Source organism: Mobula hypostoma, chromosome 4 (genome assembly GCF_963921235.1).
Source record: "Mobula hypostoma chromosome 4, sMobHyp1.1, whole genome shotgun sequence".
In the NCBI taxonomy this organism is placed as follows: domain Eukaryota; kingdom Metazoa; phylum Chordata; class Chondrichthyes; order Myliobatiformes; family Myliobatidae; genus Mobula; species Mobula hypostoma.
This window is the reverse complement of record NC_086100.1, coordinates 181,570,214-181,597,896: the sequence shown is the minus strand read 5'-3', so window position 1 is coordinate 181,597,896 and position 27,683 is coordinate 181,570,214. Positions and strand designations below refer to the sequence as shown.

The following is a 27,683-nucleotide window of genomic DNA, read 5'->3' as shown; positions in this document are numbered from 1 at the left end:
AGTGAGGACATCAAAGGTTAAGGGGATGAGGCAGAGAATGGGGTTGAGAAGGATAATAGATCAGCTGTGATGGAATGGCAGAGCACACTCAATGGGCCAAATGGCCTAATTCTGCTTCTATATCTTCTGTCCCTTGCCAAGCCATTTGGATAATATTTTATTCAACTCTCAGCACTAATTAAGTTTTATTTCGGTTGAAAGGACTGCATGGAAAGTTTGCAATATGTTTCCTCGCCTCATCTTTAGTTCCTTTGCCAATAACTTACAATACTATGAATAAAACCTACATTTGTCAGCATGACATCTTTAGGGATGCAAATAACAACTATTTCTTTCAGGTGTTGTATTCTTCAGAATGAGCCCTAATAGTATTGTGATATGTCTGAAAAATAACAAGGGTTGGTTTATTTAGTGCACATATTACATAGAGTCTGCACAGTAAAATGATTGTTTTTCTCTCTCTGTAAGCAAACTGCAAGCGCTAAAAATGTTGACATCTCTTTTTTGTGAGGTATTGTGGCCTAGTTGCATCTTGGAGAAAGACAGCTACACCCAAATCCAGTACTGCTTGTCCTGCCCCACACTGTGTGCAGTAAACAATATTTCCATTAAGTCTTGAGTTTCCACACAGGCAATTTTTGTTCTGTCTACAAACTAGAAATGATGGTCAACTTTGCCTTCTCGTCTGCCTCCTATGTCCCAAAGGCAACGGGTTGCTATCATTCAAAATCTATTTATACTAACCATATATTTCCTACTAGGCTACAGCCAGGGGAAGTAAAGTAAAATACCAAGTCTGTTCGACTTTTATACATGTCAACAAAGATATATTGGTCAGTGAAGTGAAATATTCCACATTCAAACCGAATGAAACATGTCGCTTTTACTTCAATGGGAAACTATGTCAGATAATTCCATTAATTCTTTCTAATAAAGTACACAATTAAAAAAATATATATATACAGGCAACACATACAAAATGCCAGAGACCCTTCCTGATGAAGGGTTTTGGCCTGAAATATTGATTATTTACTCTTTTCCATAGATGCTGTATGTATATAAATATATATATATATATATATATATATATATATAATTCTTTAGCCAGAGCGTGGTATCTCTAGCCAGAGAGTGGTGAATCTGTGGAGTTCTTTGCCAATGCCACAAGCAGCTATGGAGGCCAAGTCTTTATGTATATTTAAGGCAGAACCTGATAGATCCTTGATTAGTCAGGGCATGAAGGGATATAGGGGGAAGACAGGAGAATGGGGCTGAGAGAAAAATTGGATAAAATGGCAGAGCATACTAAATGGACAAAAAGGCCTAATTTTGCTCCATTATCTTATGGTCTTATATATATATATGGCAAAAGGTTTGATATATACAGCAGAATATTGGCTGAAATGTGCTTAGATCAGCCCTTATTTTTACCTTCTATGTAGGGCAGAGACAGCTGAGTTCCTCATTATTACTGTATATCTTACTTACTCCAATGAAAAGTAACCACTAATTAGTGATGTTTTCCCCTTTTCCTTTCTAAATATGTTTATGACCGTCCATCATGGTAGTCAAGAGAGAGCAATTTTAAGTAATTTGGCATTATTAGAACAAGTTGTACTACATTAATACCGTAATACAATTTTATGCTTTCTGGGAAATTAAACATTATAACCATGAGGAAAGTTAACATCCAATATTAACTCCACTTAACAAAATACTTAGAGGTTCTATATAAGTATTTCAAATTGCTGGAAATTGACTTTACTGACATGCATGATTGTGTACCAGCTAATTATTTTGTTTAATCTTTCCCTGTTAGTAATCCAACAGAAAAAAGTTATTTGTACAATGGAATTAAAACATTTTTAGACTGTTCAAGGAAGTCATTGCCTTCCAATATCTCAACTCTACCAGTAGCAGGGCACGTGGCCAAGTGGTTAAGGCATTCGACGAGTGATCTGGAGGTCGTGAGTTCGAGCCCCAGCCGAGGCAGCGTGTTGTGTCCTTGAGCAAGGCACTTAATCACACAGTGCTCTGCGATGACACCGGTGCCAAGCTGTATGGGTCCTAATGCCCTTCCCTTGGACAACATTGGTGTTGTGGAGAGGGGAGACTTGCAGCATGGGCAACTGCTGGTCTTCCATACAACCTTGCCCAGGCCTGTGCCCTGGAGAGTGAAGACTTTCCAAGCGCAGATCCATGCTCTCGCAAGACTAACGGATGCCTGATAGAGACAGAGAGAGAGGTAGGGTGCCTAAGACTTTTACACAGTGTTGTATATCATGTCTTTCCAATTACCAAATAACACTTAATATTACTAAGCTAGTACAAAGCTAAGTTTCCCAATTACCTTCCTATTTTATTTAGGGAGTAGATCGATTAAGTTTTATTCTGCTAATTTCAATGATACAAAGTAAATGACAGGATACTTGGAAGTGTGGAGGAGCAGAGGGATCTGGGGATACTTGTACACAGATCCCTGAAAGTTGCCTCACAGGTAGATAGGGTAGTTAAGAAAGCTTATGGGCTGTTAGCTTTTATAAGTGGAGGAATAGAGTTTAAGAGTCGTGGGGTAATGATGCAGCTCTATAAAAAACTCTGGTTAGGCCACACTTGGAGTACTGTGTCCAGTTCTGGTTGCCTCACTATAGGAAGGATGTGGAAGCATTGGAAAGGGTACAGAAGAGATTTACCAGGATGCTGCCTGGTTTAGAGAGTATGCATTATGATCAGAGATTAAGGGAGCTAGGGCTTTACTCTCTGGGGAGAAGGAGGATAAGAGGAGACATGATAGAGGTGTACAAGATGTTAAGAGGAATAGATAGAGTGGTCAACCAGTGCCTCTTCCCCGGGGCACCACTGCTCAATACAAGAGGACATGCTTTAAGGTAAGGGGTGGGAAGTTCAAGGGGGATATTAGAGGAAGGTTTTTTACTCAGAGAGTGGTTGGTGCGTGGAATGCATTGCTTGAGTCAGTGGTGGAGGCAGATACACTAGTGAAATTTAAGAGACTACTAGACAGGTACATGGAGGAATTTAAGGTGAGCGGGGTGTATATGGGAGGCAGGGTTTAAGGGTCGGCACAACATTGTGGGCTGAAGGGCTTGTACTGTGCTGTTCTGTTCTATGTTCTATATATTGACAGATAAATACACATGGCCAAGGACAAAGTAAAATTCATTTCTTTTAATGTCAATGGGCTGTTAAATCCATCAAACGCAGTAAAATTCTATCCAAAATGAAAAAAGAACTAGCCCATGTAGTATATTTACAGGAAACTCACTTAACTGATAATGAACATGGAAAACCAAAGAGAATGGGCTTCACTAATTTGTTTTTCTCCTCATATAAATCAAGACATAGGAGAGGAGTTGCTATTCTTAACTCAAGCAAACTAAATTCTGAAAAAGCATTCGAAATGGGAGATAAGGAGGGCAGATATATTCTGGTAAGGGGGAATATAGACAGAAATTCAGTTACTCTATTGAATATATACGCGCCCCCCAGGAAGTGATATTAGTTTCTTTCAGAAAATTACTAATATTATGGTAACGGAAACAGAAGGTCTCCTGCTATCCTGCTATGTGGGGGGGGGGGGGAGACTTAAATTCACAATTAAGACTCTTCCAATAGAAAAACCTATGAAATATAATCCTTACATAAGAAAGTTAATACACCTTTTGAGGATGTTGGTCTAATTGATATATGGAGGGACCTTTTCCCCGACAGAAGGGATTACAGTCATTATTCTGCACCCCCCCTTCTGTATATACAAGAATAGACCATTTCATAACATTTAGAAAAGACAAAGACAAAATAAAGACCTGTAGAATTGTGACAATAGATGTAAATGACCATGCACCTACATATTTATCTGTTGATTTTGACCTACAACCAAAGAATACTATTTGGAAACTAAATTCAAGTCTACTCAATGATCCCTACTTTAAGGAACAAATTTAAAAAGAAATTGGTCTTTACTTAGAATTCAATGATAATGGAGAGGTTTCACCTCCCATTCTATGGGATACTCTGAAGGCTGTCTTAAGAGGGAAAATTATAGCGATATCTTCATATAAGAAAAAAATAAGGAATAAAACATTAGAGGAATTACAAAATGGGCTGAAGGATCTAGAAAAAAAACACAAATTGAATTTTGCACAGGATACAATTAGAGGAAATTTTAAAAAATTAGGAATGAAATTAATAGTTTGGCGACACAAGAAATCAGGAAAAATTTAGTGTTTCTGAAACAGAGACATTATGAAAGTGGATCTAAGTCTATGAAAATACTGGCGTGGAAACTGAAAAAAAATAGCAGAAAATACAGTTAATAGAATTAGGGATCCAAGAACAAAAAAAAGATAAAAAATAAGCTAAGTGAAATTCAAGAAACTTTTGAAGTGTTTTACAAAACTCTATATTCCAAAGTTCCAGGGGGAAGCATAACCCAAATTGACACCTTCCTGAATTCTCTAGAGTTACCCACTTTAAGTGAAGAACAAAATAGAACAATGACTGCTGACATAACTGTAGTTGAAATAAAAGCTGCAATTAGTAGGCTTAAATTAAGCAAGTCACCAGGATCAGATGGATATATGGCAGAGTGGTACAAAGAATTTTAAAATGAGTTAATCCCCACACTGAACTGGGCTCTAAAAAAGGCACAAATGCCACCCAACTGGAAGGAAGCGATAATCTCAGCTTTACCACAAAGGCAAGGATAAAATGGAATGTGGATCATTTAGACCAATACTGTATCCGTTCTTAATGTAGATTATAGATTATTTATCTCCATCATGGCCAAACATCAAAAGAGTTTCTACCCATACTGATACATAAGGATCAGACAGGTTTTATACAACAACGCTAAACAGAAGACAATATACGAAGGAGACCTCACATTATGGATCATATACAAAAAAATAAAATCAAAGCAATGGTGATAAGTGTGGACGCTGAAAAGGCATTTAATTCGGTTAATTGGAACTTTCTTTACAGAGTTTTACATAGATTTGCTTTCCATGACACAATTATTAAAACTATACAGGCACTATATGACAACCCTACTGCTAGGATGAAAATCATTGGATATTTATCAAATAGTTTTACCCTAGAAAGGAGCACGAGACAGGGTTGTGCATGGTCACCGCTACTCTTCGCATTATATCTGGAACCATTAGCTCAATACTTCAGACAAAATGAAGATATCAGGGGAGTTACTATTAAAGGGACAGACATAAATCGGCCTGTTACGCGGATGATGTTTTGATCTATCTAGAGCAACCAACTTTACCTAACTTGATGTAATCCTTTGAACAATATGGTCAATTATCAGGATACAAGATCAACATAGGTAAAACTCAGTTACTTTCATATAACTATCGCCCACCAGGAGAAATTGAAAGTAGATATCCCTGGGCATGGCAGACAGAGTCTTTCAAATATTTGGGCATCATTATGCCAAAAGATTTGGCAAAATTATCAGAATGCAATTATCAGCCCACACACATATATATATATATAAAAGAAGATATAACAAGGTGGAACCTAATTCCTTTTTTTAGTCTCAGTTCAAGGATTGAATCTACAGACCCCATTTCCAGAAAAGTTGGGATATTTTCCAAAATGCAATAAAACAAAAATCTGTGATATGTTAATTCACGTGAACCTTTATTTAAAAATACAAAGAAAAGATTTTCAATAGTTTTACTGACCAACTTTATTGTATTTTGTAAACATACGCAAATTTAGAATTTGATGGTTGCAACACACTCAACAAAAGTTGGGACAGAGGCAGGTTTACCATTGTGTTACATCACCTTTCCTTTTAATAACACTTTTTAATTGTTTTGGAACTGAGGATACTAATTGTAGTAGATTTGCAATTGGAAATTTTGTCTATTCTTGCTTGATATAAGACTTCAGCTGCTCAACAGTCCGTGGTATCCGTTGTCTGATTCTCCTCTTCATGATGTGCCATACATTTTCAATAGGAGATAGATCTGGACTGGCAGCAGGCCAGTCAAGCACACGCACTCTGTGTCTACAAAGCCACGCTGTTGTAGCCCGTGCAGAATGTGGTCTGGCATTGTCCTGCTGAAATAAGCATGGACGTCCCGGGAAGAGAATTCGCCTTGATGGCAACATATGTCTCTCTAAAATCCTAATATACGCCTCAGAGTCAATGGTACCTTCACATACATGCATCTCACCCATGCCGTGGGCACTGATGCACCCCCATACCATCACAGATGCTGGCATTTGCACCTTTCGCTGATAACAATCTGGATGGTCGTTTTCATCTTTGGCACGGAGAACTCGAAGCCCATTTTTTCCGAAAACTAGCTGAAATGTGGACTCATCTGACCACAGCACACCGTTCCACAGTCTTTCGGTAAATCTGAGATGAGCTCAGGCACACAGAACTCGCCGGCGTTTCTGTATAGAGCTGACGTATGGCTTTCTCCTTGCATAATACAGTTTCAAGTTGCATTTCTGGATGCAGCGATGGACTGTGTTGAGTACTTTGGTTTTCCAAAGTACTCCCGAGACCAGGTGGCTATAATTGTCACAGTAGCATAACTTTTCTGTGCACTTTTCAATCTTATTTTAACTCTGTCGCAACTTTTGTTGAGTGTGTTGCAGCCATCAAATTCTAAATTTGTGTATATTTACAAAATACAATTAGGTTGGTCAGTAAAGCTATTGAAAATCTTTTCTTTGTACTTTTGTCAGTTAAATAAAGATTCACATGAATTAACATAATACAGATTTTTGTTTTTATTGCATTTTGGAAAATATCCCAACTTTTCTGGAAATGGGGTTTGTATTGAAATGAATATACTGCCCAGACTATTACATCTCTTTCTGACCCTACCAATAGAGAATAATCAAAATCAATTCAATGAATAGAACAAAATGCTATCAAGATATATATAGCAAGGTAAAAGGCCAAGAGTTTGTCTCAAAACTTTGCAATTAGCCAAGGAAAAGGGGGAATGGGTCCTACCTTCTCTTAGAGATTATTATTCTGCAGCACAGTTGAGAGCTGTGATATGTTGGTGCAACCCATCATATAACGCTCAATAGAAAAACATTGAGGAGGGGATACTTCCCATCCCCATACAGGCAATTTTGGCTGTTAACAACCTACAGTACATAAATACTATTGATAACCCATGGGTGAAATGGACTCGTAAAATATGGAAAACTATTATAAAAGAATATAAACTAGAGGGAGATATTGCAATTCTTAAAGGGTGTGCATATGACTCGAATTTTACGCGAATAAACTGGATGCTAGATTTGAGGACTGGACAGCCAAAGGAATAACAGTTCTTTGCAATACAATGAAAGAAGGTACACTGTTCAGTTTTGAAATGCTTAAAGAGAAATACATTAGAAAAACAAGACTTTTATTGGTATTTACATATGCGGCAGTATGTTAATAGGACGGTTAAAAATGTAACCAAGGCAAGTACATGTTTGATCGAGCTATTTAGAAAAGCATATAATTCAGATAATTTCACAACTGGAAATAGAAAAGGCTTGTCAGAAGGGCAGTGTTATGATAATGGTGGGGGATTTTAACATGCGAGTAGATTGGGAAAATCAGGTCAGCACTGGATCTCAAGAGAGAGAATTTGTAGAATGTCTGCGAGATGGCTTTTTAGAACAGCTTGTTGTTGAGCCCACTAGGGGATCGGCTGTACTGGATTGGGTATTGTGTAATGAACAGAAGGTGATTGGAGAGATTGAGGTGAAGGAACCCTTAGGAGGCAGTGATCATAACATGATTGAGTTCACTGTGAAATTAGAAAAAGAGAAGCCGAAATCTGATGTGTCAGTATTTCGGTGGAGTAAAGGAAATTACAGTGGCATGAGAGAGGAACTGGCCAAAGTTGACTGGAAAGAGACACTGGCGGGAAAGACAGCGGAGCAGCAGTGGCTGGAGTTTATGCGAGAAATGAGGAATGTGCAAGACAGGTATATTCCAAAGAAAAAGAAATTTTGGAGTGGAAAAAGGATGCAACCGTGGTTGACAAGAGAAGTCAAAGCCAAAGTTAAAGCAAAAGAGAGGGCATACAAGGAAGCAAAAATTAGTGGGAAGAGAGAGGATTGGGAAGTTTTTAAAACCTTACAAAAGGAAACCAAGAAGGTCATTAAGAGAGAAAAGATTAACTATGAAAGGAAGCTAGCAAATAATATCGAAGAGGATACTAAAAGCTTTTTCAAGTACATAAAGAGTAAAAGACAGGTGAGAGTAGATATAGGACCGATAGAAAATGATGCTGGAGAAATTGTAATGGGAGATGAGGAAATGGCAGAGGAAATGAACAAGTATTTTGCATCAGTCTTCACTGAGGAAGACAGCAGTATACCGGACACTCAAGGGTGGCAGGGAAGAGAAGTGTGCGCAGTCACAATTACGACAGAGAAAGTACTCAGGAAGCTGAATAGGCTAAAGGTAGATAAATCTCCTGGACCAGATGGAATGCACCCTCGTGTTCTGAAGGAAGTAGCTGTGGAGATTGCGGAGGCATTAGCGATGATCTTTCAAAAGTCGATAGATTCTGGAATGGTTCCGGAGGACTGGAAGATTGCAAATGTCACTCCACTATTTAAGAAGGGGGCAAGGAAGCAAAAAGGAAATAATAGACCTGTTAGCTTGACATCCATGGTTGGGAAGTTGTTGGAGTCAATTGTCAAGGATGAGGTTACAGAGTACCTGAAGGCATATGACAAGATAGGCAGAACTCAGCATGGATTCCTTAAAGGAAAATCCTGCCTGACAAACCTATTACAATTTTTTGAGGAAATGACCAGTAGGCTAGACAAGGGAGATGCAGTGGATATTGTATATTTGGATTTTCAGAAGGCCTTTGACAAGGTGCACCACATGAGGCTACTTAACAAGATAACAGCCCATGGAATTACGGGAAAGTTACATATGTGGATAGAGCGTTGGCTGATTGGCAGGAAACAGAGAGTGGGAATAAAGGGATCCTATTCTGGTTGGCTGCAGGTTACCAGTGGTGTTCCGCAGGGATCAGTGTTGGGGCCGTTTCTTTTTACATTGTACATCAACAATTTAGATTATGGAATAGATGGCTTTGTGGCTAAGTTTGCTGACGATACGAAGATAGGTGGAGGGGCCGGAAGTGCTGAGGAAATGGAGAGTCTGCAGAGAGACTTGGATAGATTGGAAGAATGGGCAGAGAAGTGGCAAATGAAGTACAATGTTGGAAAGTGTACGGCTATGCACTTTGGCAGAAAAAATAAACGGGCAGACTATTATTTAAATGGAGAAAGAATTCAAAGTTCTGAGATGCAACGGGACTTGGGAGTCCTCGTACAGGATACCCTTAAAGTTAACCTCCAGGTTGAGTCAGTAGTGAAGAAGGCGAATGCAATGTTGGCATTCATTTCTAGAGGAATAGAGTATAGGAGCAGGGATGTGATGTTGAGGCTCTATAACACGCTGGCGAGACCTCACTTGGAGTACTGTGGGCAGTTTTGGTCTCCTTATTAAGAAAGGATGTGCTGACGTTGGAGAGGGTACAGAGAAGATTCACTAGAATGATTCTGGGAATGAGAGGGTTAACATATGAGGAACGTTTGTCCGCTCTTGGACTGTATTCCTTGGAGTTTAGAAGAATGAGGGGAGACCCTTATAGAAAAATTTCGAATGTTAAAAGGCATGGACAGAGTGGATGTGGCAAAGTTGTTTCCCATGATGGGGGAGTCTAGTACGAGAGGGCATGACTTAAGGATTGAAGGGAGCCCTTTAGACAGAAATGCGAAGAAATTTTTTTAGTCAGAGGGTGGTGAATCTATGGAATTTGTTGCCACGGGTAGCAGTGGAGGCCAAGTCATTGGTATCTGAGTAGCCAGGGCATCAAAGGTTATGGTGAGAAGGCAGAGGAGTGGTACTAAATAGGAGAAAATGGATCAGCTCATGATAAAATGGCGGAGCAGACTCAATGGACCGAATGGCCTACTTCTGCTCCTTTGTCTTATGGTCTTATAACGGTAATAGAATCATTTCAAGCATGTATAAGGGTTTGTCAAATCTTAAAACACATTCGACTTCATACATTAAAACAAAATGGGAGAAGGAATGAGGGATAATTATATCTGAGGAAGAATGGACAATAATATGGAGGTATCAATAGAAGTGTACCAATTCACAGAAATGGAGGGAGTTCGGATGGAAAAACTTGATAAGATATTTTATTACACCCTCTCAGAAATCCCATTATGATAGTAACCTCCCTGTTTGCTGGAGAAATTGTGGAAATCAAAATGCAAACCATTATCATATTTTCTGGGAATGCCCCGTTATCAAAGTTTTGGAGTGGGATACACAATGCAAGACATCTTTAAATGTGAAATACCCTTAGAAAGTACGACCATATATTTTGGGTATGTACCTCAAGAATGGTTGAAAAGAGATAAATATTTAATGAATATATTGCTGGCAGCTGGTAAAATGACTCTTACCAGAAAATGGTTATCACAGGAGAGCCCAACTTTAAATGCATGGATGGAAATTACAATGGACATTTACAAAATGAAGAAGATAACAGCATCTGTTAATCATAAGTTGGAACACTTTGATTAATACTGAGAAAAATGGTTTAACTACACAACACCTCACAGGCCTGATTTTATTCTCACAAATCAATGAATATGTTGTTAAAAAAAAAGATCACTTCCTATTTGTACATAGTTTTCTCCTTTTGCTTGTTGTTTCTTTCTCTCTTTTCTATCAGTGTATATCTCAGATAAATATTATGTGGAGATCTGTGGCATATATGACTATATGGTATATATGTACAGTATCTGAAATACATCTTATGGAAATGTTTGTTTGATGATGAACTTCAATAAAAAATAAATTACGAAAAAAAAGAAATTCATCCCCATCTCTATTCTAAATGGACATCCCCCTATTCTGAGGCTGTGTCCTCTAGTCTGAGACACTGCTGTTATAGGAAACATCCACTCTATTGAGGCCTTTTAACATTCAGTGAGGTCACCCCTCATTCTTCTGAATTCCAGTGAGTACAGCCCCAGAGCCATCAAACAACTTTCAATCCCAGAATCATTTTCCTGAAACTCCTTTGAACCCTCTTCAATGTCAGCGTAACATTTCTTTAAAACTGCTCACAATATTCCAAGTGAGGCCTCACCAGTGCCTTATACAGTATTAACATTACACCCTTGCTTATATATTCAAGTCCTATTTTTCTAATTTTTTCTCCTCCTTTGTTTCTCATTTATTTTCTATTTACATCAGAAGCTGATTACCATAAGACCATAAGACTATAAGGCCATCTGTGGTCTTATAGTCTACATTTAGGCAGAATCAAATAAAAAATTGAAATGTCTTCCTCCAGAGTAGTAAATGTAATGTAGTATGTGCTTACGCCTCTTCTTGCTGGAGAACTCACATTTTTTTTAATTATTCAAAAGTTTCCTCATTTAATAATTGCCTTCTGCACCATGTTGGCAATGTCATCAGGTTGTAATACTGAGTGACCACCAAGTCTGTCTGAAGCACAGGTTCTGGGAAACAAGGTCATGAATCAAGTGCTTGTCACTCAGGTCTGTCACTGTGCTCTGGTATTTCTTTTTAATTTCAGCCAAGTACAGAAAACCTTCAGACATCACTCAACCAAAGCCACACAGGTGAGTCCTTCTCTGCTGCAGTTCTTAATTAGTTGAAGATAGCAATCTTTGGCAGCCTTCATCGCAACAAAACAGAAGAAAAAAGTGTCACATTGTGTTCACCCGTTTCACTGACCTACCCAACCAGCAGTTTGGGTAATCATTTGCTCTTCTCCAATCACAGATTAATTATGCTGCTTGATTACATATCTGGAAGGTAGTTATTAAAATTGCATTAGATCTATAGCATATATAAAATGGAAGATTGACCTCTGCATTCTTGGTGCATTTTGTTGACTGTCCCCCTTTTGGAAATTCCAGGACTTTGTTCTGTATGAAACAAACAAAACCAAGAGCAAGAGTGGGCTATTTGGCCTTTCAAGTATGCTCCACAATTCAATATATTCATGGTTGATCATCTATTTCAATACCATATTTTGCTACTTCTCCAAACTTCTTGATGCCTTTTACAGTCTATAGATAAATTTCTTTCTTCTAATAGTACCAATTTCCCCATCTAACTTTCAACAAACATTGTTGTGCAAACCAGAGCAAAGTTCTTGGTTTATGGATCAACCCATAGACCAATCTCATTATCACCAATGTCAAAAGTGGAAAGAAGTCTGCCCTGTTTTAAAGTATCACTGAGGCTGTTCTAAGTTATTAATATTTGGACTGTTTGAAGATACACAGGTCCGGACTGCCCAAATGCATCTCTGAACTCAGTGTGATATTGTGACAGTCGTAACTTCACGACGCCCAGAATGCCTTACAGCTAAAATGGTAGTTTGACATGAAGTCACTATTGCACAACAAATACAATTGCAAAAACTGCACGAAACAAAAATATACTGAGAAACAAAATTGTACTGTTATGGATGGCAATGAAAGTGAATGTTATATAAACCTACGAAGATGCAAATGTAAAACCGGTCAGGCATCTAAAGTTCACAGCACATATTAACAACAGGTTCTCAAGTTCTTTAGATAGAGTCATACAGCACAGAAACAATTCCTTCAGCCTTTCTAGTTCATACCAAACTGTTATTCTACCTTGATCCATCAACCTGCACCCAGACCTTAGCCGACCATTCAACTCCCATCCAGGTACTTATCAACATTTCTCGTAAAAGTTGCAACTGAAATGACACTCACCACTTCCGCTGGCACCTCATTCCACACTCTCACCAGCCTCTGAGTGAAGACACTTCCCTTCATCTTTTCCTTAAACATTTCCATTTTCCCCCTTAACCTATGACCTCTAATTCTAGACTCATCCAACCTCTGTGGAAATAGTCTGCTTGCATTTTCCCAATCTAAACCTCTCATAATTTTGTATACGTCTTTGAAATAAGGGAATAGATCAAATCAAATAGAGTACAATAAGAAGTTCAAGTACGAGACAGTTACTGTGCAGCATTTGTTAATTAGCTTTCATATAGCTATTTAAGCTTTGTAAATAATCTGTGGAAAATTGATTCACAGAGATAATTATAAAACACTGAGTGTCCCTTTTTGATCTATGAATGATATAATGAAAACTTATCAATAAAAAGATTTTCCGTTAGCAGTGTCTATATAAACCAAAAGTAACCAAAAGACAGGGTTGTCTGAACTGTATGTTTCTAAGAGCCAACTATATAAAATTATAATGAGGCTCTGTTGCATATTTATATAAATTTATGTTCTTGGTAATTCAAATAAACTTTTTATTACATTGTGTTCAAAATGCTGTATTAAATGTATTTGTGGTGACTCAGTTACCAAAATGTACACACAAGCAAACAGATTTTCTCATACTATAAAAGGTAAATACAATCCATGTATCAGGAGATAAACTACTGGGGTCAATAGGTGTGAATGACAGACATTAAATGAGATTGTTTTTATTTAAAGTTTCACATTCAATTTCTAATTAATGAGAATTAGAAATGATAATGGTTTGATAAAGCAACTCTAAACCCACAGAATTATTTACTTTGACAAGGTCCATTACACCAGCATTCTGTTGTGCTTTGGCAAATTAATGAAATAATGCAAACCTGCCCTCCCTGTATTACTGCGGCAGACTGTGCTTCAAATATTCCTCCAAATTCCCCTTGAATGAAGTTGTCCTAAATCAAAAACCATAGCAGACTGTCCTGTAGCCTTTCAAGAGCAGTTAGGCAGCCTTTTGGTGATGTCTCCACTGAATATAAAGGGTACTATGAATTCTCCAGGTCTGGAATCTCATCTTCATTCATTCTCAGTCACAATACTGAAATGATCACTCCTACCTAAATCACATGATAAAAAGTGGAAATATTCCACCTCTAAGGATCAAAACTCATGACAATTAAAAAGAAGCACATTGTTATACTCATAACTGTCAAATCAAGATATCTTTCAGACACATCAAATGAATGTTGGCACTGCAGTGACCTCAGCATCTTCTTTCTCTAATCCCCTGCAGCCCCTGTGTCACCTTTCTGTTCTACTCTGATCACAGACACTCTGCTTTCCCTTTCTGTTTCTATTTGACGGTTTCAATAATTCTTTTCTCCTACCGACCCACCGAATTCCTCCAGTAGATTGCTGATCACACCAGATTATAGAATCTGCAGTCTCTTGTGCCCTATTACATCTGCGTACTCTTTCGTCTCTCTTCTGACACAACCTCTCAGCTCTATTCCTTCCCACACATCTGAGACCATGTTTTCCCCCTACACCTTCCTACAACGTTCCCCTTGCCCTTTTTCTCTCTTGTACTCTGATTTAGTTTTTGCCAGAGTTTCAAAGGAGTGTTATTGTCTTTTTTTCTATTTCCATTCTTATTGTGGACCCAGAGTTCTTTCTCTTGCTTTGCTCTTCAGCCAGTTTTCTACTTTATACTTTCATTGTGGTCCTATTGATAACTTCTGCCCTACCACATGCAATCCTCAATCGTGGGCCATCTGTCCTTGCTCTTACAATAAGTTGGTGCCACTATTTCTTTCTTCCCCAGTACACAGGGATGGATGCCTCCTTACCATCAAGTACATTTCAAAAGGTAGTGTCTCAAGATGATGGCATCTATCATAAAGCAACCTCACCACTCAAGACAAGTGACATGCCCTCCTCTTATTACTACCATCAGGGAAGAGGTACAGCAGCCTGAAGACACACTCTCAATGTTTTAGGAATAATTTCTTCCTCTCTGCCATCAGATTTCTGAATGGTGCATAGGCCCACAAACACTACCTCACCACTGTTCTTTTGCGCAATTTAATTTTTATTGTAATTTATAGTATTTTTATATTTTCACTGTACTGCTGCCACAACACAACAACAAATTTCACAACACATGTCAGTGATAATAAACCCGAATCTGATTTTGTTTCTATTTCTCTTCAAATAGGAATGGTGTCAGGCAAATTGCTTGAAAATCTAAGGCATGTTCTCCATGTTCGGTCTGGATGGAATCTGATGCACAAATGTCCATCACCATGGTTGGTTTGACAGCCACTGGAAATATGATCACCTACTTGCTCTGCATTTAGAGTGGGGTTACAGCAGTTAATAGATTTCAGTGACAAAAGTGCACAGCGTTGCCATTTTCATCCTTTAGCGACAACTGTAGTGCCCGTACAACTGACACCACTGAGCCTAATTCTATGTCCAACTCACTGAAGTGGAGCATGAACCTGCTTACTCAGATGTGAGATGCTCTCACTGAGTCAAAGCTGCCAATGATGGTTATACTTAGCTGGAGAGCAGCTAGGTGTGAATGTTTTTGTTCAGCTTCTAATCAAATGTTTTTAAATCTAAAATCCTGTCAAGGAAATTCACTCCTTCTGCTAAATTCTCATCTTTCTCGCTTAGTTGTATGCCAGATGGCATTGAATTGGGCACTGGAAGAAAATAATGATTACATTAAATGCTCCCAACAATAACACAAAAATAAAAAATATAGTTTTATGCCTTTTAATTCATACATAAAACTGAAAATGTACTTACAATATTTTCATGCAGTGAATTTATTGTGGTTTAATTGTTCGAAATATAATTTTAATAGTTTACTTCTGCAAATGCTGCTTCAAATATTTCCCAGTTACAATCATTAACTGATCTCCTTGTTACACAAATTATGTCTTTTTCTGCAAATCCTTTCACATGACATCTATAGCAAAAGAACTATTTTTTAGTTGCTTTGTACGTAACAACACAAAGATTTTGTTAAGGGTCACTCAGAATTACAGTGAAGCTTCACGATAACATGCAATTTAGAAACCATCAGGAGTGCTTGATATGTGGTGGGACTCACTTTGCTTAGCAACTGCAGCATTCGATTTTGTATAGAAAGCAAACTCTTGACTTTAAGAACAAAATGTAATGCATCTACATTTTTCTATACCACTGAATTTGCTTTGTATCCTAACCCATTAACCAGGCTGATGAATACTGGTGGGCCAAATACTTCATACCTGAATGCCATGTGAACACCCAATCATTATGAGATATATCTCTGTATTGTGCCAGTTCGAGTTACAGATTATCCTGGTGGCATTCCTCCATGGCTCAACACATTGATGTGCCCACACACTGTGCAGCAAAGTGGGAAGCAGGCAATTTTTTTCTTCCTACAGTTCCGCCCACATATGGAGTTACCAGTCTCAGATAGACTACATAGTGGGAGGTGAAGACATGCACAATTTTTTTGTACAGGTAAGGATGGAAAATGCAGAAAAAAAGCTGAGTCTATACAAGAAGAAAAAAAAGCGCAAACCAGGCACAAAAATCTGCAGCTACAGCACATTGACAGAAGCCCAAACAGAACTTGTTCCTTGAAACAACTGTGCTGTCTTAAGCATGAAGTCTTCTCCGCATATTTTTATTCATTATAAAATTGATGGCAAAGAGGCTCAGGCTGAAGATTGACTCCAAACTCCCAGCATTTGTGTTGGTTCCACATATAGGGAAATCTCATTGAAAACAATCGAATATTGAGAGGCCTAGATAGAAAACTTATAGTGCAGGAGGAGGCTCTTTGGCCCAATTTGTCCAAGTCTGTTCTAGATACTGAGCTCCACGACATAGCTCTTGGTCTAGAGTTCTACAGGATATGGTGTTTTATTTACTCATCAGGGTACAATCACATATGTATGAGGGTTTCTGCCTTCATCATTCTTTCAGATAGTAAGTTCCAGACCCCCACCGCTTACTGATTGAAATGTCCTTTATCATAGTTCTTTTGGGATCAGAAACTTCATCCATTTTGTGTGGCTGAGAGAAAAAAAAAAGCATTCATTTATCATTTTGGAAAAGCACTCACAAATCTCCTGGATTGAACTTCTGCCAATTCAACTGCATTTCACATTGAACGCTTCACCACCATTCTAACCTATTCAACTTTTCCCTATAACTCTGGTACGTAAGTCCCAACAATATCCTTGTAAATTTTCTCTGCACTGTTTCAATCTTATTGATATCTTTCCTATAAGAGGGTGACCAGAATTGCACCCAAATCTCCAAATAACAACAACGTGCTGAGTAAAAAAGAAGGCTCTCAAATCCTCAATGGCTCCTTTGTGAAAGAACTGTGCCTGTTCATTACTGAGCCTCCTGCTACTGCAGACAAGCTTTCCCCGACTTACCACAAAAATACGCTTGATAATTCTGAGTATCTCATCATATTTAAATAGTGTTTGGTTTTGTTGCTATGACCTATCTGGCTACTGTCTGGGAGATGGGAGGTGGGATATGCTCTTCCTTGAACACAATAGATTAAATGGCTTTGAGCAATGAATGTCAACGGTTCCAGTAAATCACTCTTCTCTGCTCCAGGAATAGTTCCAGTTTTTGCTAGCCTTTGCATATTATTCTATATTCTGAAACATGGGCACCCCTCTGGTCAGTCACTGTACCTCTACAATGCTGTGTGTTCATTGGTTCCTCCATGACCTGCCAAGTGATTATGCATGGAATCCCTCTAAATTTATGTTGACACAATCACTAATTCCTTATTCATTTTTAAACTTTCTATCAAGCAGTAATAGATTTTTTAAAAAAAGGTTAAGGAGCAATATTATATGGCATATGTACAATATGCAGGAGTTAGATCAGTGGGTGACTGTCAGGAAAGCAAGGGGAAGAGCTCAGATAGTACAGAGCATCTCCGTGGCAATCCCCCTCAGTAATCGTTGTCTCGTTTTGGGGGTTGGGGGGGATGACCTGACAGAGGACGACTGCAGCGATCGGGTGTCTGGCACTGAGCCTGCTTCCATGGTGCCAAAGGGAAAGAGGAAGATGGGGATTGCGGTAGTCATAGGGGATTCCATAGTGAGGGGAACAGACAGGAGGTTCTGTCAGCCTGATGGAAATACCTGCATGGTGTGTTACCTCCCAGGTGCCAGGGTACAGGATGTCTCGGATCCGGTGCAGAGTATTCTGAAGAGAGAGGGTGAACAGCCAGAAGTCTTGGTATACATTGGTATCAATGACATAGGTAGAAAAAGGGAGGAGGTCCTGAAGGGAGAATTCAGGGAGTTAGGTAGGAAGCTGAAAAGCATTACCCCTAGGATAGTAATCTCAGGATTGTTGCCTGTGCCACGTGCTAGCGAGTGTAAGAATACCATAATCAGGTGTATTAATGTGTGGCTGTTAGACCGGTGTAGGGGATAGGGCTTCAGATTCCTGGATCATTGGGGCCTCTTCTGGGGGAGGTACGACCTGTACAAAAAGGACGGGTTACACCCGAACCCAAAGGGGTCCACTATCCTAAAGGGCACATTTAATAAAGCTGTTAGGGAGGGTTTAAACTAATTTGGCGGGGGAAGGGAACCAGAGTGATAAGGCTGAGGAAGGGGAAAACAGAATTAAATCAAAGATAGGGTACAACAGAGATTATAGAAAGAACAGGCAGGAGATGATGCTTAAATGCAGCCAGTGGCATGAGTTACAGGGCAATAGAGGCGTGGTTCAGTTAAAACAGAAAGCAACAAATACTGCACTGAGAGTGTTATATACGAATGCACGCAGCATGAAGAATAAAATGGATGATCTTCAAATTCAGCTACAGATTGGCAAATATGATGTTGTTGCCATCTCTGAAACTTGGCTAAAGGATGGCTGCCATTGGGAGCTGAACATTCAAGGATATATGGTGTACTGGAAAGATAGGTTAGTAGGCAGAGGGGGTGGTGTGGCTCTGTGTAAAAGAAATAATATTAAATCATTAGAAAGAGATAACATAGGATTAGAAAGTGTAGAGTCTCTGTGGGTTAAGAAATGGCAAGGGTAAAAGGACCCTAATGGCAGTTGTATACAGTCCTCCAAACAGCAGCCGGGATGTAGATTACAAATTACAGCAGGAGAGAGAAAAGGCATGTCAGAATGGCAATGTCATGATAATCATTAGGGATTTTAACATGAAGGTGGATTGGGAAAACTAGGTCAGTACTGGACATCAAGAGAGAGAATTTGTAGAATGTCTATGGGATGGCTTTTTAGAACAGCTTGTTGCTGAGCCCACTAGGGGATCAGCTGTTCTGGATTGGGTGTTGTGCAATGACTTGGAGGAGATAAGAGAGTTTAAGGTTAAGGAACCCTTAGGGAGCAATGATCACAATATAATCGAGTTCACATTGAAATTTGAGAGCGAAAAAAGAAAATCCGATGTGTAGCTATTTCAGTGGAAAAGAGAAAATTACAATGGTATGAGAGGGGAACTGGCCGACATTGACTGGAAAGGGACATTTGCAGGTAAGACAGCGCAGCAGCATTGGCTGGAGTTTCTGCGAAAAAATGAAGGAAGTGCAAGACAGATATATTCCAATTAAGAAGAAACTTTCAAAGGGAAGAAGGACACTTCCATGTCTCACAAATGAAGTCCGAGCCAAAGTAAAAGCAAAAGAGATGGCATACAAGGAAGCCCAGAGCTAGTCGGAAGATAGAGGATTGGGGAGCTTTAAAAAATTTGCAGAAGGAAACTAAGAAGGTCATTAGGAAGGAAAAAATAAATTATGAGAGGAAGCTGGCGACAAATATCAAAGAAGATACTAAAAGCTTTTTTAAGTATATAAAGAGTGAAAGAGAGTCAAGGGTAGATATAGGACCAATACAAAATGATGCTGGAAATATTGTAACGAGAGATGCAGAGATGGCAGAGGAACTCAATGTGTATTTTGCAAAAGTCTTCACAGTGGAAGATGTCTGCACTATACCGGTCATTCAAGAGTGTCAGGGGAAATTACAACTGAGAAGATGCTCAGGAAGTTTAATGGTCTGACAGTGGGTAAATCTCCTTGACCTGATGGAATGCACCCTTGGGTTCTGAAGTATGTAGCTGGAGAGATTGCGAAGGCATTTAATGATGATCTTTCAAGAATCGATAGATTCTGGCATTGTACCAGATGACCAGAAAATTGCAAATGTTACTCCGCTGTTTAAGAAGGGTGGGAGGCAGCAGAAAGGAAACTATAGGCCCGGTAGCCTGACATCAGTGGCTGGGAAGTTGTTGGAATCGATTGTTCGGGATGAGATTATGGAGTACCTGGAGACACATGACAAAATAGGCCAAAGCTAGCATGGTTTCCTGAAAGGAAATTCCTGCCTGACAAACTTACTGCAATTCTTTGAGGAAATTGCAAGCAGGGCAGACAAAGGAGATGCAGTAGATGTAGTGTACTTGGATTTTCAGAAGGCTTTTGACAAGGTGCCACACACGAGGCTGCTTAGCAAGATAAGAGCCCATGGAATTACAGGGAAGTTACTGGCATGGGTGAAGCATTGGCTGGTCAGTAGAAAACAGAGAGTGGGAATAAAGAGATCCTATTGTGGCTGGCTGCCAATTATACCAGTGGAGTTCCACAGGGATCAGTGTTGGGACCGTTGCTTTTTACAATATATGTCAATGATTTGAACTACGGTATTAATGGATTTGTGCCCAAATTTGCCAATGATAGAAAGATAGGGGGAGGAATGGGTAGTGTTAAGGAAACAGAGAGACTCAGATAGTTGAGGGAAATGGGCGAAGTGGCAAATGAAATACAATGTTGGAAAGTGTATGGTCATGCACTTTGGTGGAAGAAATAAATGGGCAGACTATTATTTAGATGGGGAGAGGATTCAAAATTCAGAGATGCAAACGGACTTGGGAGTCCTTGTGCAAGATACCCTAAAGGTTAACCTCCAGGTTGAGTCAGTTGTGAAGAAGACAAATGTAATGTTGGCATTCATTTCCAGAAGTATAGTATATAAGAGCAGGGAAGTGATGTTGAGGCTCTAAAAGGTCCTTGTGAGACCACCTTGAAGTATTGAGTGCAGTTTTGGGCTCCTTATTTTAGAAAGGATATACTGACATTGGAGAAAGTTCAGAGAAGACTCATGAGAATGATTCCAGGAGTGAAAGGGTTACCGTATGAAGAAAGTCAGGCAGCTCTTGGGCTGTATTCCCTGGAGTTCAGGAGAATGAGGGGGGGGATCTCATTGAGACATTCCGAATGTTAAAAGGCCTGAACAGAGTAGATAAAGCAAAGTTATTTCCCATGGTAGGGAGTCTAGGACAAAAGGGCATGACTTCAGGATTGAAGGATGTCCTTTTAGAACTGAGATGCGGAGAAATTACTTTAGTCAGTGGGAGGTAAATCTGTGGAATTTGTTGCCACAAGTGGATGTAGAGACCAAGTCATTGGGTGTATTTAAGGTAGAGATAGATAGGTTCTTGATTAGCAAGGGCATCAAAGGGTATGAGGTCAAAGCAGGGGAGTGGGGATGACTGGAAAAATCGGATCAGCCCATGACTGAATGGCAGAGCAGACTCGATGGGCCGAATGGCCTACTTCTACTCCTATAGCTTATGTCCTTATTTAATGGAGTTTAAAGAGATAATATTCTTCTGCAGATTTTCAGCTTTCACATGGAGATGAATCATTACCAAATTACTGCAGAAAACAGGTGGGTAGCTCTATGGATTAAAATTAAGGTCAACATGTAAGAGAACCATAATGCCTCAGACAATTATACTTCACATAGTTGTCTTGATTTTGAAGAAAACTATTTGTTTGGATACTGTTTTGCACTATGGTGAAGAACATAATTTTATCTGAAATACATTGGATAAATGCAGACACGAGGAAATCTGCAGATTGAATTGAATAATCTTTATTGTCATTATACATAGGTACAATGAAACTCTGATTGGTTTCCTCTCAGGCAATTAAATAAAGCTGTAGATAAAAATAAGACAGTAATAGAAAAACAGTATTTAATAGATAAGTAGCAGAAAATAAGTTGCAGCAGCCCCATAATATCACAGTAATGCACTAAGTGCCATTAGTGCAAGTATTTGAGTCCTTGAGTGTGTGTGTATGTGCTCACAGTTTCAGTCATTGTTCTGTGGGAGTGGTGTGATGGAGGCCACAGCTCTGGGATAGAAGCTGTTCCTCAGTCTATTTGTTTTGGCTTTTAGTGTCCTGAACCTTTTGCTGGACGGCAGCAGGTCAAACAGGGAGTGGCTGGGGTGTGTGGGAGCTCTGGTTATGCTGATTGCTTTCCTCCTGAGTCTGCTGGAATAGATGCAATAGATGCTGGAAATTCAAGCAACACACACAGAATTGCTGGTGAATGCAGCAGGCCAGGCAGCATCTATAGGAAGAGGCACAGTCGATGTTTCGGGCCGAGACCCTTCGTCAGGACTAACTGAAAGAAGAGATAGTAAGAGGTTTGAAAGTGGGAGGGGCAGGGAGAGATCTGAAATGATAGGAAAAGACAGGAGGGGAGGGGTGGATCTAAGAACTGGAAAGTTGATTGGCAAAAGGGATTCCAGACTGAAGAAGGGAGAGGATCATGGGATGGGAAGCCTGGGGAGAGAGAGAAGTGGGGGAGGGGAGACCAAAGGGTAGAGAGCAGGCAAGGAGTTATACTGAGAAGGACAGAAGTTATGGGAGTTACAGAGAGAGAGAGAGAAAAAGGGAGGGGGGGGGGGAATAAAATAAATAAATAAATAAATAAATAAGGGTTGGGGTGTGAGGGGGGGGAGAGGCATTAAAGGAAGTTAGAGAAGTCAATATTCATGCCATCAGGTTGGAGGCTACCCAGACAGAATATAAGGTGTTGTTCCTCCAACCTGAGTGTGACTTCATCTTGACAGCAGAGGAGGCCATATCAGAATGGGAATGGGATGTGGAATTAAAATGTGTGGCCACCGGGAGATCTTGCTTTCTCTGGCAGACAGACCGTAGGTGTTCAGCAAAGCGGTCTCCCAGTCTGCGACAGGTCTCACCAATATATAGAAGGCCGCACCGGGAGCACCTGACGCAGTATATCACCCCAGCTGACTCACAGGTGAAGTGTCGCCTCACCTGGAAGGACTGTCTGGGGCCCTGAATGGTGGTAAGGGAGGAAGTGTAAGGGCAGGTGTAGCACTTGTTCCGCTTACAAGGATAAGTGCTGGGAGGGAGATCAGTGGGAAGGGATGGAGGGGGAGACGAATGGACAAGGGAGTCACATAGGGAGCGATCCCTGTGGAAAGCAGAAAGGTAGGGGAGGGAAAGATCTGCTTGGTAGTGGGATCCCGTTGGAGGTGGCAGAAGTTACGGAGAAATATATGTTGGACCCGGAGGCTGGTGGGGTGGTAGGTGAGAACAAGAGGAACCCTATTCCTAGTGGGGTGGTAGGAGGATGGGGTGAGAGCAGATGTGTGTGAAATGGGAGAGATGCGTTTGAGAGCAGAGTTGATGGTGGAGGAAGGGAAGCCCCTTTCACCCCATCCTCCCGCCACCAGACTATTTTCTTTTTTCCTCTCTCCCTATAACTCCCTATAACTTCTGTCCCTCTCACTATAACTCCTTGCCTGCTCTCCACCCTCTGGGCTCCCCTCCCCCCTTCTCTCTCTCCATAGGCTTCCCATCCCATGATCCTCTCCCTTCTCCAGTCTGATATCCCTTTTGCCAATCAACTTTCCAGTTCTTAGATCCACCCCTCCCCTCCTGTCTTTTCCTATCATTTTGGACCTCCCGCTCCCCCTTCCCACTTTCAAATCTCTTACTATCTCTTTCTTCAGTTAGTCCTGGCAAAGGAGTCCCGGCCCGAAACGTCGACGGTACCTCTTCCTATAGATGCTGCCAGCCTGCTGCGTTCACCAGCATTTTTTCTGTGTGGTACATCGGATAAATTCGTTTTTGTCTGTGTAGAGATGACTATCAATAGCAGTTTATCGTCCTACTCACATTCATTGCGCAAAACTAAAAAAAATCTCTCCTAAAATATTCAGTACTACAGAAAACTCCTTTACCTCTTCCCTTCTTCTGTACCAGCATAAAAATAGTTCATTTTTTGTGGTGAGGGGAGATGGTGTCTATTGGCTAGCTGAACTGTGATATAAATATGGCTTACAAAGCCACATTTTTTGAAGCAAAGGTGGAATTCCTGAGAGATTTCACAAAGATAATTTACCATCCATCTGGGAAAACGTTTGTCAACTGGTTTATTTAACATTTTGTGACTAAATAAAGCATTCGAATATATTAGTGAAGATCTATGGTCTTTATTCTTGGAAGTTCAGTAAGTTTCACAGAAGTACATGAGAAACTACTCAGCTGTGCAAGAACTGTGAATTAACTGGACCATAAAAAATGTAGTGTAAAAATGATAAAAGCAGGCTCTGTATTAGATAGAGTGGATAACCAGCACCATTTTCCCAGAGGCATTGGCCAATATCAGACGGCATCATTTGGGATCAGTGGAGGAGAGTTTGAGGGGAATGTCACAAGTAGATTTTTTTTACACAGACAGTGGAGAATTTGTGGAATGCACTCCCTGGGGTGGTAGTAAAAACTGATAGAATAAGAGAAAGTTCACTGGCCTCAGTGCCGAAATGGCTCCATGGCTATGGATTCACTTTCACGTACTGTGTGGTTTATGATTTGTGTATTGTTTACTTTTTTACTGTTTACACAATTTGTTTATTTTACTCGCACACTGGGTGCTTGTTGGTCTTAGTTGTGTAGGTTTTTTAAATGGATTTTATTACGTTTCATGGTTTTGTGGCTACCGGCAAGAAGATAAATCTCAAGGTTGTATATGGTATACATACTTCGAAAATAAATGAAAGATGCCAGAAAAATGGAAGGTTATGCACTGCGTAAGAAAAAAGGGTTAGATTGATTGTGCAATAAGCTGAAAGGCCCATACTTGCTGTACTGTTCCATGTGCTATGTATTAGTTAATCTAAAATAACAACTACCTGTTGAAACGGTAAGCAATAAGAATTATTTTCTAAATTAACTATTTAAAACTGAAGGACTTCTGATTAAGAAAGGCTTGAAACTCATTCCCTTCCCACAAGAGCAGCTGGAGTTGCTGAGTGTTTTCAGCTTTTCTTTTTTTCCCAACGTCTGTTTGTTTTTAAGTTTTATTTCTATCCATTATGTACATGAATTAGGTATGATCTGGTGGATCTTTTAATTTTCTGGAGGGCTTGGTCATGCTGAGAAGGTTAACATTTAATGTCTATTCCCTCCTTGCTCTGGAAGATTAGCGTAAGCACAGATCTTAAATCCAGGATATCAACATATGTGAAGATCATGTACTTGTAGTCTGCAGCAGTCTTTAAAGGAGGCTAACCACCACATTCTCAAACCAGTTGTGGATAGGCATTAACGGATGAAAAAATTATAAAATGATCATCTTCATTTTGGCTTGTATTATATGAACACATTTTCCTTCTATTTCTTCCAATTTCTTCAGGCAATGGTTCAAGGAGAACCACGTTGAATTATACAGAAAGACCCCTGGGTGATCCATTTTGACACAGTACCTATGTAAAAATATTACTCTGCCACAAGCATGCCAGCTTTTCCACAAGAACTTGTCAGAAGTTTCTGAAAAAGGTATGCAGTGCATTGCAAGCATGGTGATTTAAAACAAAACCTTGATAAAAGCTTCAAGGTATCAGATAATCTAGGTGAAAATATCCTGTAGGTTAAACTTATAATTATATTCATTGTTTAGTTCTGGTCATAAATGGAATCAGTCTTCATTTCAGAATGGAAATGACAAGCAGTAATCAGTAATGAGTTTGAAAACACAGCTTTATAAACAGACTTACTGTCTATAGAAAGCAAGATGTTAGGTCACAGCACCTGTCTTATTGCTGAAGAGGTAAGACAGTGGGTTATTTAATTTCGCTTGTTTCAAAACAGACAAACTGGCTAAGCTGTTTATTTTGAGGAAGCTTGCAGACCAGAGGGAGGCAATGACTTAATATATCAATAACTGATCTATTAATAAGTTGGAAGATATATGCACTCAGGGAATTAGCTTCACGGCATCAATTTTGAGTATCTGGGATCTATATCTCCAAGAAGCTTTTAGATCATTTCTGTTTCAAGATACTGTATCTGAAAGAATATTGCATGCGTGAATTCACCCAAGGGGCAGAAAGGGTATAAATGTAAACAGCATGTCAGGCTTATTAGGATGGGTTAAAGAACACCAAGAAGTATGAAAGACCACTCCTCTGCCTTCAGTTTCTGTGGACAACCGGTCCACCTGCATCGATGGTATGCTTTTTTAGTTTATAGGATTTGTACCTGTGTTTTGGAAATCCTTTGTGTGTAAGAAATGGTTTGTAATTTGAAAGTCTTTTATAAGATAGAAATCCTCTGTGAGCCTTAAATATGATTTAAGAATGTTGTTTGAATGTAAACATCTGTCATTGAAAATAAATGAACTGTGTTTAAACTACTTTGTTGGCTGGAAGGTTCTTCTTGGTAGGGAAGGGAGACTCACCATTCAAATAGTGGGAGTTGGCAGTTATATTCGCCATGGAGAATAAACAGGAAAATTAACTAGTTTTTGAAGAGTAATAGTTACAATATAATCTCCCTTTAATCAGAGTACTCGTGGCTATTTATATTGGATAAGTCTTGAGGTTTTTGTTTGAGTTTATAACTTTGCAGTCAGCAAACCAATACCATCACAGCAATTGGATTAGATCCAAATGATGGGCAAGTAGGTTAAATGCTCTCTTTCGGTGGTAAATCTCCAGGATCTGTCCACATTTATTTATTTGAAACAGAAACATATGGTTATCATCTCAATATATAGTTATAACCTGTATATTAACTTGAAATAAAATAGAATTGAGACTAAGCAAGAGTCAGCCTCTTGAAATATTTACTCTTTTTTTTAATTTAGGTGCTGCCTGACTTGCCGAATATGTCAGCATTTTCGGTTCCATCTTAGATTTCCAACATCTGAAATATTTTGTTTTAGAGGTTACGGATTTGTCTTGGATAAAGAGATGAAAAGACTTTGAGATCATGCTTTGCCCATTTTTCCAACTGAGTAAAACAAGATAATGAAGGTTGATTGACCCGAAACAGAAACTCCTTCCACAGATGATGATTGATCATCTGAAATATCTCGCACTTGATGCTTCTATTTGTGTGGAACAGATTCTAGTAGTGCCGTTGGGAATATGTGGCTGAGATATAAAATAAGATGAAAAGTAAGGGCCTACTTTTTGATTTTGAATATATACTGATTATATTCAAAATATATACTCAGGTATATATTATATACTCAGGTACAGAGCACGAGATTTATTAGTATACCAACATTGCATTGTTTTGTTGCTGATTTGACTCAAGGATATATGATCTAGTTTTGAAATGGATATGGATAAACTGGGAATGGCATCAGATTATCAGTATATTGATCCATTACTACCCTTTGTTTACCAGGTGCTTTCCTAACCAGATAGTGTAAGCCTATTTGTTGCATTTTCTTTCAAGGCTTTGGTAATTTCATTAATATCTAATAAGGGTTCACAATTATGCTACTTACTTCTTCCAAATCACTGTGCTCTCTTCAGGGTAAGAAACAGCAGCCATGATATCCTAACTGTGACACAAGAATTCAGTCAAGAGTTCAATTAATAAAAATAAAATATCACTTTCAAATTTACGGATTATTGCCACATTTCCATAGTTGCTTAACCTTAAGATCTTCGAACAACATAATCAAAATTGATCGATTCTTGCATG

General features: G+C 39.3%; 1 protein-coding gene across 2 annotated transcripts in view; it reads right to left on the bottom strand.

Annotated features, from left to right (window-relative positions):
* ctnna2 (catenin (cadherin-associated protein), alpha 2) overlaps positions 1 to 27,683 on the bottom strand; it is a 1,317,235-nt gene that overhangs the window by 676,307 nt on the left and 613,245 nt on the right. The gene's annotated exons all lie outside the window — the stretch shown is intronic.